We start from the raw sequence: 11,929 nt of genomic DNA on the forward strand, positions 1-11,929 counted from the left end.
TGGGATAACTACTTTTCTCCCAGAACCCTGGGGGATCTAGAATCTAATTGGAGTGTGACAATATGATGTTGAAGGCTATCTACAATATATCAGAATGTAAACACTGATGTGCAAATCTGTTCTGGCATTGTTATCCACTGTTATACCAGTTCTGTTTTTATGTTCTTCTTTTTTCATTTCCTCTCTCACACTTATGGAAAAATGAACAAATAAGCCTATGCAATATCTTCATATGTTTTGGCAGATAAAATTTAAGTTACAAAAAAAATACATTTTCTTGGATGTGGACATAGAAACAAAAAAACTTTCAATATTTTTGACATTTTGATGTGTATCTAAAACAATCCTAAATTAACTTATTCTGTTGTTATACATTATAAGTTTTTGCTGACAGGTTTTTCCAGTAATTGGCAACACCTGCCCAAAATTGTTGTATGTTCGGACAGAACCAAAGACAGTGTATGAGATCTACTCTGGGGCTACCGAATTTCAAACATCTGTCTGTAGAGGCTGTGCCTATATGATATCTTTTAAGTGGTGTAAGATATGAATGGTGTAAGATTTGTAGAGCCATTTCTTGAAATTTGTTAGATGGTAGGCATTTCATGATGTGAGTATGATATGGAAGAATATTGTGGATATCTGTTTGTGGGATTTATGCCATCCATCTCACAAAATTAGTGCTAAGAGTATCAGTATTTATAGTAATTCTAATGTATCTGGATATTTGGAAGTAGATTTTGTTGTTTTCTTGTTGTGTCCAAAGTTGGTCTAGAGCAGTGATGTCCAACTTCTGTGGTGCAGAGGGCCGGAATTTCTCTAGCATACATAGTGGAGGGCCGCTAATGGAAGACAGTTTTGACCACTCCCCTTTTTTATACCGCACCTACTTCAAACCACACCCATGTTATCACAAGAGCTTTTAAGACTATGCACACATTAATGGGGGTAGTGCAGCAAACCCCTGCCAGGTTCACCTCCCACAGGCAGCATAGGGCAGGCAGAGTATGGCACACATAGGTGGCATAGGGCAGGCAGAGTATGGCACACACAGGCAGTACTCTGCCTGCACTATGCTGCTGTGTGTGCCATAATCTACCTGCCATACCCTGCCTGTGTGTGCCAGACTCTGCCTGCCCTATGCTGCCTGTGTGTGCCATACTCTGCCTGCCCTATGCTGCCTGTGTGTGCCATACTCTGCCTGCCCTATGCTGCCTGTGTGTACCATACTCTGCTTGCCCTATGCAGCCTGAGTGTGCCATACTCTGCCTGCACGATGCTACCTGAGTGTGCCATACTCTACCTGTCCTATGCTGCCTGTGTGCCATACTCTGCCTGCCCTACCCCACCTGTGTGTACCATACTCTGTTTGCCCTATGCTGCCTGTGTGTGCCATATTCTGCCTGCCCTATGCTGCCTGTGTGTACCATACTCTGCCTGACCTATGCAGCCTGAGTGTGCCATACTCTGCCTGACCAATGCTGGCTGTGTGTGCCATACTCTACCTGTCCTATGCTGCCTGTGTGCCATACTCTGCCTGCCCTACCCCACCTGTGTGTGCCATACTCTGCCTGCCCTTAGCTGCCTGTGTGTGCCATGGTCTGTCTGCCCTATGCTCCCTGTGTATGCTATACACACAATGCTGGCACTGCTCCTACAGTCTGAGCCAGAGATGTGAAGAGGCGAACAATTGGGGGTGTACAGTCTGAGCCTGAGGTGTGAACAATGCAGAAACTAAAAGGTGTCAACAACACAGGGGATTACATGTTTAAACAATGCAGGGGGATTACAACCTGAATCTGAGGTGTGAACAATGCAGGGGGCCAGTTAATCTCAGTACGGATACCATTTAAATCTTACACAAAGGTAAATCATCAAAGCAGCCAGACAGGTGGGGGCCACACAGAGGGGGGTCGCGGGCCACCAGTTGGACAGCACTGGTCTAGAGTATTGTTTTTATCTTTGTCTGTTAGTTGTGATAGTGTTTGCCTGGCAAAGTGCAATAATTGCGATAATGGAAAATATTGGTTGTGTAGGAAGGGGTATTTTTGTATCAAGTTCAAAGTGGGTAATACTGTTTAGGTAAATGCAAAATGAAAAATAAGGGCACAAAAGACTTAACAGTAAACAAATCACTCACCAAGTGAAAGTGGTGGTCCAGGTGCACCAGTCTCAGACCTTCAGTATAGGGTGCATCAAGCAGAAAGCAACAATCACAATGGGCATGCAAGCACTATTATTTAGGTGTCTGCAAGAATGTCTTTTATGTTTTGTAATCCTAGCGAATGCCAGGTTTGAAATAATGTATTGTTGTGACTCAGGGCAAAATTTTTGTTCCCTATCCATGAAAGATAATTTTTTTTGTGGAGTGCCAAACTTTATAGGTATTGTGGTAAGGTCACTGTCCGGATACCTGGGAAAGTCCAGGACAGAGCTTATATATGTCCCAGGTTCCTGAAAGAATGGTTCCAGGACTGCTAGTCCAGCCCGGGTGTTGAGGGTCTGCCTGAGGCATCTCAGCTGGCTAATTAAAAGGCAGCCTGGGCCAAAGTAGAAGGCTGCAGTCTAGGGGAAAGACACAGTAATGCTGCCTGTGTAAGCGGTAAGGCGGTGGGCCTGCTCCTGGTTAGTTAGGACAACTAAAGAGACTACACTCTCATGTGTTATAATTGTACCAAGGGCTGCTTTACCCCCAGAAAGCTGGTCCCAGCTACCCAACCCCTGACAGTATGAATAAAAAGTGTATTGTTCTGCATTGCTTGCGGGATGTTTCGAAGAGGGCTATGCAAGAGATAATTCATAGAGATACCTTCAGTTAAGGTCTCCTCTATTGATATTATAGTGTAGATGTTTCTATGATGTAACCAGTCCCCTGCATATTGCAGGAGGGCTGCCTCATTCAGTTATGTTTGGGAGGTTGATGCCTCCGTCACTTAATATTTTACTATTCTATTTTACAAAATTTTGAGACCGTACCTATAGCAATATGACAGTAAACCATTTCAAATACAATACCAAACAGTGCAGATTATTCCAAGGACCTTGTATTGAAAGGGAAAGCAAAATATAAAAGTACACCGAAATGGATGATCTATTATGTGTTTAAACACATACACCAATACAGTCACATAAAAGCCACCACTGTGCTTGCATGCAAATCCATCTATGTGGATGAAGGATTATCAAAGGCATTAGTAATACAGCAGAGTGGGGTATACGCAAGCAAATCCTTACAATACTCTGTGGCAGGGGAGGGGTTTCTGTGTGTGAATCATAGGTTAAAAAGAGGTGTGGAACAGCAGGGTGTTGGCCTGGTTGCCAAAAACAAATTGCTGTCATATAAGTGTGCATATTGTGCTTCATCTAACAACCCAGTACATAATGGAAGGCTATTCAAGTACGTTAGTTAAATGTATCTTGCTGAATAAAAAGTGTGTGATGTCACAGTTTCTATCCCTGAATGGGATTAAGGGCTAGTTCGCACTTGCCAGGTGCAGAGTTATAGCAACTGTCTCAGTCGCATTAATCTTGGCACTATGGGCTGTTCTCACTATTTACTGGGAGTTGAAAATGTATGTCAGTGTTGCATTAAACTGGCACTCTTAAAGGTAGTTTGAAATAGCAGTTAGTAGTGCAAAAAGCCCCATAGAAAATAATTTTTACATCATAGCCCCACCCCCAAAATGATATCACAGCCCTCATCCGACCCAAAAGCCAGTACTATAAGGGATAAAGGTGGCAACCCTATCTGTAACACATGGGAATGTTTACCATTCCATATTAAGGAAAATAGCAGCCAATGTGCAGTCACATTGCCTTAAAGTTCTAGCATGACAATGCCACCTTTAATTTTGTGGCTAATATGAAAAACTACAAAAATGGGAAACCAGAACAGGAATAATTGACCTGGATTTCATGTTAGTCTCAGTTTCTAATTTTCGCTGCTTGGAATACACATGAAAGCAGATTAGCTAAGACACACACAGCACCCAGAGCCAAGTTAAACCCCAGGCAGCTTTCTCCTTTGGTCTCAGTGTAAATTATTCCCCATAACACACCAAATGGAGAAATTCATTATTTTGTAACAACTGGTGAATTATGAAAATATAAGTCTTTGTCAAAAGTTATCAAAAGTATTTTACTGCCCAACGATGTAGATCTCCGATAAACATTAAAATGTTTAGTTAGCCATAGGTTGATTTCCACTTGTCAAATACAAACTGTTTCTAAGGTCACCCTCTGGTGATATAGCCTGATTCTTTGTGTGGTTGTGTTATGACAGGGTGACGGCGTGAACTGACAAGGTGATCAAACACACCACATAGGACAAAGTGTAGTGATAAGGCATATCTACATTTCACCACTCACTGTTTTTCACTGGGTTAAAGGGATGATTAATTATATAGGAAGCCATAACACAAAGTTAATCTAAATGTGAAGGAAGACAAACTGCACTTTACATATCTCTTAACATTAATATGCCTCACCACTGTAAAGTTTCAGAACTGAACAAATACTCTGCAAAATACAGTGTAACACATATATTTATTAAATACCCAACTTGTTAGCACTTAATGTCTGACCTCTAAACCACAAACTGTTATGTCAAGGCAGTTCCTCATGTACTGTGCCTTTAGGGACAGGATGTCCAACAGCCCTGTGTCTGTACCTCAACGAATATCATTCCTGCCTCCTTTGTGTGTAATGCAACTCTTGGCACAGGGGGCCAGGCAGACCCCAATGCTAGTGAGCTGTACCTCAAAGTATGCTACGTATAGTATCCCTGTGTAAAAGTGGACTTCCCTTCTAGGGATTCTGTACCCAGATCTGTCATCGGAAACCTTTTTGGCCCCATACAAGTTATTTATATTGGGCCCCACACACAATTATGCAGTACCAACATTTTGGCCACACCCCCTGTGTGTAATATAAAAAGATGATGGTACTCTATAATAAGCAGTTCTTATAAAGAGTTCCATTGATTAATACACTAATTAATAGTCAGTTCATTGGGGGTCAGTGGAGTTTACCCAATTTAAACCTTAAACTTCTTCCTGCCCCTGCTCTGTGCTATTATTGTTTGGAAGCTAAGTAAGTTATGTAAGTTTTTGCATAAGTTAAGTAAACTGCATACGTTTAGGGGCCCAACAATATTGGGGCACAATAGCTAGTCACTAGTAGCTAATAAAAATAGTAAAAATAATTAATGTGTTAGTAAGTCAATCTTTTAATTGGGGGTCAGTGGAGTTTATTGGGGGTAAGTGTAGAGGCCCATTGATGTTGCTGTGGGGCCCAATAACCAGTCTTTCCCCTGCTGGGGAGATACTCATATATAAAATTGCTTACAATATAAACAGCTGATGTTACTTTATAATAAGCAGTTCATATGTATAGTTAAAATGAATAATTAATATGTTTATAAGTGAGACAGTTCATTGGGGGCAGTGGAATTTGCCCCTGCCTGCCTCTGTCAAGCTTCTCTTTACCTTGAAGGCAAGTTAAGTTATTTTCTAGGCAAGTGAAGTAAGTTTCTACGTATTTTTTGTTGAAGTTAGGTAAATTGCCTAAGTTTTGGCATAACTTAAATGTAAATTATGCAATTTGCGTAACATTCAGTATGCGGCTGGGAGCCCTTTACGGAAGAGGATTTCACTGGCCCCGGCACAACTGTACCCCTGCTCCTCCCTGCATTGTGGCCCTGTCTGTACCTGGCACCCCTGTGCCATCAGGGGTGCTGGCAGCACCGTGTATAAGTGAACTGTGTGCATATGAGCTGTGCTGGTATACCTGTGTGCATATGAGCTGTGCTTGGTACTCCTAAGAAAAATGAAGAAATGTTTATATTATCCTTGCTCCTTCCTATATTTAATCAGGGGCGCTTCTGCCATTAGGCAAGTTGAGAAACTCGCCTCAGGCGGCAGAAGCTCCCCAGTTACCAGGAGCCGCCTCAGGCGGCGATATGTCCAGAATCGCCCCTGTATTTAATCTTAGTATATTAGTTCCTTAAATTATTTCTTCTGCATAGTAATCATGCATTGTGGCACAAGGAATATTTAAGAAAATTAATTTCCCTATTCAATTCCCAAAATGTGCCCAATCTGGCCAATTTTCTGCTTTAAACGCCAAGTGACTAAGGAAAACGAAGTGATGTGCATGCCTTTCCACCAGCAAATCACATTGTTGACAGTGGAAAGGCATTTCAGAGAGATTAGTCGCCCACGGTAGCAGAGATTTATTGTGGGTGACTAATCTTGCCGTGGGGCTTTAGCCTAATGGTCAGCTAGAGAGAGAGAGAGATTTCTCTGAGCTGCTGAATGCATCTGTATTCTGTGCTTTTCTCTGATAAAATACATTTTCCAAAGCTTCTGTTGCAGTGTTTTGGAGGTTGCCATTCTTTATTTATATAGCACTAACACATTCCACCATACTTTAAAGAAATGATACATCATTCACATTAGTCCCTTATACATTTTAGCATAACACATCTAACATTCACACAACTACAGACAAATTTGCCAGGGACCAGTTATATATACTTGTCCTATTAAGGGTGTGTATGTTAGGTATACTGACTTATACTGTCTTAAAAAAGTAATGGAAGAAAGCAATGGCACTCAGGAGCTACAAACGGGACTAGCCCTCTAGATACTTTATTACGGAAGTGCAACGTTTCGGGGCAAAACAACCCCTTTGTCAAGCATGCTTGACAAAGGGGTTGTTTTCCCCCGAAACGTTGCACTTCCGTAATAAAGTATCTAGAGGGCTAGTCCCGTTTGTAGCTCCTGAGTGCCATTGCTTTCTTCCATTTGGACTTTTTTGGAGGGTGCCGATCCCTCCGCAGTGAGCACCGAGCGTGAACTACTGAGGAGAGTTAAGGGTGTGCGTATAAGGTCTTTCGTTTGTACATGTTAAAAAAGTAATGGCCATTGCATTTTCAGGACCTCTGGGGAATATTCTTCATAGTAATGCTGCCCCAAATTTCAGGACTGATTACAGTGTTGGACTGGGTCATCTAGGGCCACCAGTTAACTTGATATTGAGGTCCTACTCTTATTGATGCTAAAAAGAGAAAGCTAAATCTCTACCAGACTTATGGTTAAAATAATGGAGATCCTCTGGTAGGTTCAACTTAACTTAAAATTTTAGGTAGTATCTGAAGTGTCCTGATGAACAAAGGCAAAATGTTTGGGCTGTAGCCATGACTTTTTATATATCTTTTTATTATGATTTGTTATCAATCTATTGTACATCCTCTGTAGATCTGCAACCATTATACTTGCATAGGTTTGTGGTGGAGAGAAAAAGATAAACCGTCAGTAGAAAATTACAGGTAGGAGAAAACATATTTCACCTGATAATCCATGCAGGGGCTTTGTGTGGCTTTTATAGAATGTACAGTGGATATAAAAAGTCTACACACCCCTGGTAAAATGTCAGGTTCCTGTGCTGTACAAAAATGAGACAAAGATAAATCATTTCAGAACTTTGTCCACCTTTAATGTGACCTATAAACTGTACCACTCAATTGAAAAACAAACTGAAATCTTCTAGGTGGAAGTAAGAAAAACAAAAAAACTAAAATAATGTGGTTGTATAATTGTGCACACCCTCTTCTAACTGGGGATGTAGCGGTGTTAAGAATTAAGCAATCACATTCAAAATCATGTTAAATAGGAGTCAGCATACACCTGCCATCATTTAAAGTGCCTCTGATTAACCCCAAATAAAGTTCAACTGCTCTAGTTGGTCTTTCCTGACATTTTTTTAGTCGCATCCCACAGAAAAAACTATGGTCCCCAGAGAGCTTCCAAAGCGTCAGAGGGATCTCATTGTTAAAAGATATCAGCCAGGAGAAGGGTACAAAAGAATTTCCAAGGCATTAGATATACCATGGAACACAGTGAAGACAGTCATCATCAAGTGGAGAAAATATGGCACAACAGTGACATTACCAAGTACTGGACGTCCCTCCAAAATTGATGAAAAGACGAGAAGAAAACTGGTCAGGGAGGCTACCAAGAGGCCTACAGCAACATTAAAGGAGCTACAGGAATATCTGGCAAGTACTGGTACGTGTGACAACAATCTCCCATATTCTTCATATGTCTGGGCTGTGGGGTAGTGTGGCAAGATGAAAGCCTTTTCTTACGAAGAAAAACATCCAAGCCAGGCTACGTTTTGCAAAAACACATCTGAAGTCTCCCAAAAGCATGTGGGAAAAGGTGTTATGGTCTGATGAAACCAAGGTTTAACTTTCTGGCCATATTTCCAAAAAATATGTTTGGCACAAAAACAATACTCCACATCACCAAAAGAACACCATACCCACAGTGAAGCATGGTGGTGGCAGCATCATGCTTTGGGGCTGTTTTTCTTCAGCTGGAACTGGGGCCTTAGTTAAGATTTAGAGGGAATTATGAACAGTTCCAAATACCAGTCAATATTGGCACAAAACCTTCAGGCTTTTGCTAAAAAGCTGAACATGAGGAGGAACTTCATCTTTCAGCATGACAACGACCCAAAGCATACATTCAAATCAACAAAGGAATGGCTTCACCAGAAGAAGATTAAAGTTTTGGAATGGCCCAGCCAGAGCCCAGACCTGAATCCGATTCAAAATCGGTGGGGGGATCTGAAGAGGGCTGTGCACAGGAGATGCCATCGCAATCTGACAGATTTGGAGTGTTTCTGCAAAGAAGAGTGGGCAAATCTTGCAAAGTCAAAATGTGCCAAGCTGATAGACTCATACCCAAAAAGACTGAGTGCTGTAATAAAATCAAAAGGTGCTTTAACAAAGTATTAGTTTAAGGGTGTGCACACTTATGCAACCACATTATTGTAGTTTAATGGTTTTCTTACCTCCACCTAAAAAAACTCAGTTTGTTTTTCAATTGAGTGGTACAGTTTATAGGTCACATTAAAGGTAGAAAAAGTTCTGATATGATTTACCTTTGTCTTATTTTTGTACAGCACAGTAATCTGACATTTTACCAGGGGTCTGTAGACTTTTTATATCCACTGTATTACCTGGCCTCAAGAGAATCAGTGGTGGACAGAGTCTTCTAGGGCCCTTTAGAGATCCTGACACCATGGGCCCTCTCTCACAGTAATTAGATACAGATAGTGCCAGATGCAATGAGTTTTTAGAAAGGCCCATGGTTTAAATAAGGATGGGCTAATGGGAAATCCACTAGGGCCTGTGCCTACCTTAAAATCCTCTGGTATTCTCGAAGGCCATTCCAGCCCCAGAAAAAAATAGTGACAGTGTTAGCCTCAGGCTACTTAAGGGATAATAATACTATTATAATAGTATCACTTTATGTGGGGTGCTGACATGTTCCACCCAACATATTTACCTGCGAAGCTGCAAAATTTAAAACATTTTGGAGGGAGGTGAGAGATTGTTCTAATGCTGATCTTAACTATACCCAAATAATTTCTAAATGGGCTACTTTAGACCTCACAACAAGGTTCCCCTCAAGAATGACTAAGGGCTCTGGCACACGGGGAGATTAGTCGCCCGCGACAAAACTCCCTGTTCGCGGGCGACTAATCTCCCCGAGTTGCCTTCCCCTGCCATCCCACCGGCGACAATTTAAGTCGCTGGTGGGATGGCACACGCGGCGGCGCAATTTCGGGAAATCGCCGAAAAAGACTCGCGAGGCTTTTTCGTCGATTTGTGCGAAATCGCGCCGCCGCGTGTGCCATCCAGCCGGCGACTTACATGTTCGCCGGTGGGATGGCGGGTCATGGCAACTCGGGGAGATTAGTCGTCCGTGAACAGGGAGTTTTGTCGCGGGCGACTAATCTCCCCGTGTGCCAGAGCCCTAAGGAGTAATGAAAGGTTATTGTTAGTGTATATTGTAATTTCCCTATATCTCCCTGTTTACTTTGAAACTGTCCCATTTGTTAAATATAGATTGGATTGAAGCCACTCTACAGACCTAAAATATCTTTGTCCTTGATTTTTTCAATGATCAGAGGAACCAGTTGCTAAATAAACAATCTACTTGTAAAGTAACCTTTAAAAAAGCAAATATGGCATATTTATTAACTGATCCTACAGTGCCACCCAGTGACTAAGATTTTAATTCATAGCTACCTTTTAGCTGACAATATTCTAGGCCACCTTTACTAATAGCAAACAATGTGAAAAGCTATGTTTAGGACCCATGATGCATTTTTATTCCCAGGGACCTGACGAAAGTTTCAGTTGGGAATTGAAATGTTGGACTAAATAAAACCTCCAATTTATTTTTCTCAACCTGTGAAAATTCCTGTGTGCCATCACTCCATTTTATGCAAATGGTTTATTTAGATGAAGCAGGGTTTTACATATGAGCTTATTTATGCAATATATTTTTATAGAGACCTACATTGTTTGGGGGTATAGTTTCCCTTTAACAGCATTAGCTGCTGCACAACCAGGCATTTTACCTGGTGCTTACTTTATCCCACCTTTAACAATGGTGGAAAATACACCAAACTGTTTTTTACTGCTTGCATCTCTCACTATATATATATATATATATATATATATATATATATATATATTAATTCACACAGGAAGGTCAATTTTATGACATCCAATTAACCTGCCTTTTGATGAAATCTTTTTGATACCATATCACATGTAGTTACAGAATTATGAGAGTATAGAAGTTAAAAAAGCAAGTAAAGAAAACACAAAATGTACTGGTCCTGTATAAATGGTAACTATAGATGCTAAACTCACCCTATTAGGACAAAAGACAACTTTCTATTTTTTATTTTTTTTTTCAACAATGATTTTATTGAATACATTATACATTGGTACTAATAAAAATCCAAAACATGAGAGTCTGTAGAGGGTGGGAGCAGTAGAGGGTTAACGGGGAGAGGATTGATATCTATGGGGAATCTCCTGGGGGAAAGGGGACAAGGGTACCGAGGCAGTCTGTCCAGTGTCGCCAAATGTGCATATAAGTGAGCAGTTTCCCTCTTTTGTCCAGTATAGTCCGATAAGCAGTGTCCGTTACAAAGGGGATCGCGGCTGTATTGATAAAGGCCATGTCTATTCTAGATAAGGCTGAGCGGGCAGCGGTGAAGCATGAGTACTGGAGCACCCCAGGGTGCGTTTCTCTCCATGGGTCTATTAATGCTAGGAAGGCCACTAATCGAGAGAGCTGGGTACTCTTAGGGGGAGACCTCCAAGGGTGTTTCCATAGCCTGTCTAGTTCGGGAAATAATACTTCGTTAAAATCGCCTGCCACCAGAACCAGTGCTCTCGGGTATAGAGCTAGCTGATCACCAAGAGTATGTAGTATTTCTCCCTCAAATGGAGGGGGAATATAAATATTGACTAAGAGTATTTCACATGAGTAGAAATAGCAATGTAGGAAAATAAATCTGGCCTTCGGATCAATTTTAAGGTTGTTGAACCTAAAGGGAACAGATTTTCCTATAATGATTGAAACCCCTGAGGAGTGTGTGGAATAGGTGGCATGGTAAGCCCAACCTATCCACGGGCGTTTGAGAGCTAGGATTTTAGAGCCTGTCAGATGCGTTTCTTGGAGAAAGGCAATGGAAGTAGAGTGTCTTTTGAGGAAGTCTAAAACTAGTCTGCGCTTAATTGGGCAGTTAAGGCCTCTCACATTCCAGCTTGTTAACCTAACCGCCATGATCTAGGGTTAGATGGATATTTGAGGGTGTACCAGCTTAAAGTTCTCTTACAATGCATGCATACATAGTACCTTACATTTCGTTGTACATATAGATTATACCAACAGTTGCGCTGAAAAAAAGCATATGAAAAAAATTCCCCCGGAAAACTACCCCCCTCCCCTTCCACCCAGCTCCCAACTTTGGGTAGAACTTGTCCCTGAACATAAACCATAACTCTGATCAGTGTTGGGGTGGGTCACGCCACTCCGTTGAGCATCCGCTCCAA

The sequence above is a fragment of the Xenopus tropicalis genome, chromosome 2 (genome assembly GCF_000004195.4).
Source record: "Xenopus tropicalis strain Nigerian chromosome 2, UCB_Xtro_10.0, whole genome shotgun sequence".
Lineage (NCBI taxonomy): Eukaryota > Metazoa > Chordata > Amphibia > Anura > Pipidae > Xenopus > Xenopus tropicalis.